Raw genomic sequence first — 4,478 nt, 5'->3', positions numbered from 1 at the left:
CAATAAATGAAAAAATAGCGGATTGATTACTTCACACACGGCGAAACCCAGAACCAAAATGTTCCTTCTTGACAAGCACACAAGGCTTTTCTTGCACATATAATTCTCATTACATTAAGTGCACACTATTTTTCCTCCTGTTGCAACGCACGGGTATATGTGCTAGTGATTTATAATTTGCAGAAGCATGCAAATATATACTGAAGACAAAAACATACCAACACCATATGCATCTTCAAACTTCCAAATATCCAAGGATTCATGACCGACAGTGCAGCATTTAGCTGTGCAGGGAACAAATTGATTGGTAACTTAATCAAAGCTAGATCCTTTTTTCTGAACCAAACATCAAGCAAACAGTAGCAGTCACTCATAAATTATTTGACTAAGATTTGTTCATGGTATCCCCTAGTCCAAGGTTGTACCTGATGTTGATGGGCATCAAATTTGGTTGCGCAGATCCATGCATTTTTTTTTCATTGCCAGCATCGATGTGGACAACGGGTGCCGATGTCTCAATCTTGGCACACCAGCCCTAGGTGCCCATGGCAAAGAAGATTCCCGTGGCCTTGCTCGAGAGGCCCTGCTCTTGCCACAACCCCCCCCCCCCCGCGTCCACCATCTGTTCTCTGTCGGCAGCCTACAGCAGCATCCTCGTCTCATCTTGTCTGACGATGCAGGTGCAGTCTTCTTCTGTCTATCGTATATGTTACACCGGATACAATCTGCAAATGCAGGTATTGATTCATTCAAAGTGTGTGGGTTGCAAGCATATGAAACGACATACTTAGATGAGTTACCTGAGCTTTGACACTGTCGCAGACAGCGTATATGCCCCAATCACTGGTGTAGTTTTGTTGTAGAGGTGGACCTTGCTGAACCGCAGGTGTGGGTGGATCGGCCGCATGCTGTCGAAGAAGCAATGGTGGATGGTCACCTTGACACACCAGTCGCCGATTTGCGTGGGGTCTTCTCTCATAAGCACCATGCATGTTAGCATCAAGTTATTTGTTTTCTTTTATAAAAGGGGTGAAAACTTTGGCCTAATTAACAAAAGCAAGTTTTACAGAGCAAGACAGAAAAATGAAATGAAATGACGACATGAAATGAGTCAATATTTTCCATGCCATTCAGATCAAAAGAGAAAAACAAAAAAAACTTTACATAATACTTATTAGGATTATAAATAAAGCCCTCCCTAATGCTAGATAGAACCTTCTCCTGCTCATAACATTTAGCAGGCCCCCAACTACTTGTAGTATGCAAGAATATAAACAACTTCATAGGCATTTGATCCATCACTTTCAGAACAATTAACAACTAAGAATAAACCACATCTGGTATCTGTGTGATCAGCGTATGCTACAAATTTTAGGGTGGTGAAAAGAGGGTTATCTAGATGAATAAACGACGCATATCTCATCCTGATGGAAAATTCCTTTGCAGACTCCATCGCCTCCGGGACACCATCATAAAGATGTGCGTAAATGGTTGGAGTCCGTGATGTCCAAGACAGTACAAGAAGATGAACACAAGGCCAAGATTCAGTAAGTGAAGCGAGAGTAGCAGCAGCCTCATCGACACTTTCTGTTTACATGTAAATACCCAAAGATGATGGGCCAGAGAAGCAAAAGAATGTAAAGAAGGTAGTAGTGTACTATGTAATAAGAAGGATCAGAGAACCGGCGGCAATTGTGTGAGTACCTCGTGCAAGAACCAGAAGAAAATTCTGTGACCGACACCAGATGCAGCAAGATTCTTAGCTTCTTCCAATATTTCAGGTGCTTCCAAACCTTTTATAATACTCTAATTCAATTATGGATGCGTGAACCACAGTTTTAAAATCCAATCAGAGGAAATAATAAGAGTACATTAGTAATTAGAAATACTATACACTTTGCAAATTGGAAAGAGAGATACCGGAAGACCATAGGACAATAATCTTTCCAAAATAAATTGACAGAGCAGTGTGGAGGGGTATAGTACAGAGCCTTCACAAGGCTAGTACACTATTATCCGGACTCTACGTCCAAAATCAATCGAACAAACACCGAAAAACCAATAGTTTGGACAAAATACGGTGGGAGAAATAATAAGTAGGCCTCATGTGAGAGCTATATTGAGACTATCACGATAAGGCTATGAAGAATTTAGTACGGAAGTCTGAATGTGGCCTCCTATAAAATGCTATGTAGATAGTTATACTTTACTAAGATGCTAAATCAGGAAGAAGAAAAAATGTTCCAATGAACAAGCACTCTTCACGATTATATTTATAGAACAGATATACCGCAAAACCTAAATCCAATATATTCAGGGATGGTATGAACATTTGCACTGCTTCCTGTAGTATTTACCGAGACGAGTTTACTTCTGAGAGAATAATTTGTCTCTACTCCATACTGTTGTAACTTCGTTACGAGTCAATATACCTAAACCAAATAGCAATAGAACCAGGGATAATTATATAAACAATCTGCAACAGCGAACTATAAACAGAATGACTATTTATTGACAGATAGCTAAACGATCTGACAATGCTGTCTTTACCTAGAAGAGAGGATGAGCAGCAAGACGGAGACCCACAGGCGGAGGTCCCCGCCGCTGCCGTAGACACGGCCCAACCTTAATTTGCACACCCATTAGCACTATGTTAGCAAACAAACATACATCATTAGGACAGACCATTGTCCAAGGAGTTGCTGCTCCTTCTCCTGGACACACTCGTGCACTACAGATACAACTAGCCCTAGCACACCAACATTCATTTAGCATAGACCAGACCTGCAGCATAAAAATCTGATAATTAGAAGACCAGAATTCAAAAAACTATAGCTAAATGCAACAGTTAGCAAAATAAATTCCTACTTATGTAGCTTACTTCATTTAGACAGGTGCATCAGCCTTAAACATATGTACAGCTGATACATCGATGCTAAGATTTTGGTATTTTTGGCCAAGTCTGATGGAATTGTCTGCAAGTCATAGATGACCAGCAACTCATGTACAGGTGACAGGTAAATACAGTTTACCTCCATGTACATACAGTGATCTAATCCTAAGTTCCTTTAATTCCACACATGCAGATGGACAAGGAGATGGCTTCATACCTGGGTGACCGTACAGGGGTGGAGGAGGGCGTGGCCTTCTTGCCGCCGACGGCCAGATCTGCTCACGGTGGCGCTTCTCCATGGGCTCGCCGTCTCACTCTCCCTCCTCTCTTCATCTCATCCTCCCCTCCCTTCTCTGCCTGAGGACGACGCCGCGGACGACCATCTCTGTGGCCGACCCGCTCCGGCCGCCACTCAACCCTGCACGACAGAACTGCCCTGCTGCTGTTCCTTTTCCTCGGCGCCATCGACCTAACCCTGCCAGCCACCTCCGCGGATCCGGTCATGGATGGGGGCGACGGCGGCAACCCTAGCGGGGAGGACAAGGCTGTTGTTGCCGTAGCTTTGTCTCTCTAACTCGCCCTGGCACTCTCTCTGCTCTCCCTCACTTGCTGTGGCACGGACCAACGAAGAAGAAGGAGGTGGAGAAGAACACGAGAACAGAGATGACATGGTGGTGTTTTTCCCGACGCACGAACGCCGCCGGCCGCACGAACAGCCGATGGATTTTCCTGAGCACGAACTCAGCCACACCACAGTTACAACAGTACATAGGGAGGAGTCTTTATACGCAGGCGCGCCCACACGACGCCGCGCTCCCCACTCCTCCACGCCCTGACTCGCGCCCCCGTCGCGCACTGACGCGATCAACGCGGCCGGGCTCCAACAGAACGCCACAAGCACCCCCGCCACTATCGCCAACTGAATCACGCACGCACGCACGCAGCCTGTACACGGACACACCCCAGACTATGCCTATACCCTAGTCAGACCATGCCCATACAAAGGTCAGACTATGGTCAGACAATGCTCGCGCCGGCCACGTACTGCACCTGACACGCCCAGCTCGTGCGCGCACACGCTCTTGACGTAGTCACCGTGTCTTATTGCCCATCAAAGGCGCTGAAAGAGGAGAGGAGAGCTCGCGCGGGGAAGACGAGAAGGCGATGGCTGCATCTGGGAAGGAAGACCTGGGGAACGACCGCACGAGCGCTCGTCCAGTACGCAAGTGCGTACGTTTTTGTCTTGCCTGAAACAGTATCTCGCGTGGGTTCTGTCCACGTGTACAGAGCTAGAGGCCGCCCTTTGTGCAACTGTTAATGGGTTTAATAATTGGCCAAGCATTGCTCACATAAGGCATTTTCAAAGTTGACTTAAAAATTTACTTCTGCATCTGTCTTCGGACAGGGGACCAGTTCAGACATGGATGCAAGAGCCCCCTATCCAACGTTGCCCGTGTACATTTCAAGCCGAGTTTCAACTATCCGGACGTTATTTATGCAAACATGGCGGATTTCATCCAAGTTCGGATAGAAAATAGTACAAATTATTCATACATAGCATGTAAATAAGTGTAGTACAACAATA

At 45.6% G+C, this 4,478-nt stretch overlaps 1 long non-coding RNA gene across 1 annotated transcript; it reads right to left on the bottom strand.

The window, feature by feature from the left end:
• Nucleotides 1-425: 425 nt before the first annotated feature.
• Nucleotides 426-3,632, bottom strand: LOC123181376 (uncharacterized). Its single transcript, XR_006491708.1, has 2 exons — nt 801-3,632; nt 426-725 (listed from the first exon to the last, which is right to left on the bottom strand). It is a non-coding gene; the product is annotated as an uncharacterized lncRNA (long non-coding RNA).
• Between the last annotated feature and the right edge of the window lie 846 nt (nt 3,633-4,478).

Source organism: Triticum aestivum, chromosome 1A (genome assembly GCF_018294505.1).
Source record: "Triticum aestivum cultivar Chinese Spring chromosome 1A, IWGSC CS RefSeq v2.1, whole genome shotgun sequence".
Lineage (NCBI taxonomy): Eukaryota > Viridiplantae > Streptophyta > Magnoliopsida > Poales > Poaceae > Triticum > Triticum aestivum.
The sequence above is the reverse complement of the archived record's forward strand: the minus strand, read 5'-3'. Positions and strand labels throughout refer to the sequence as shown.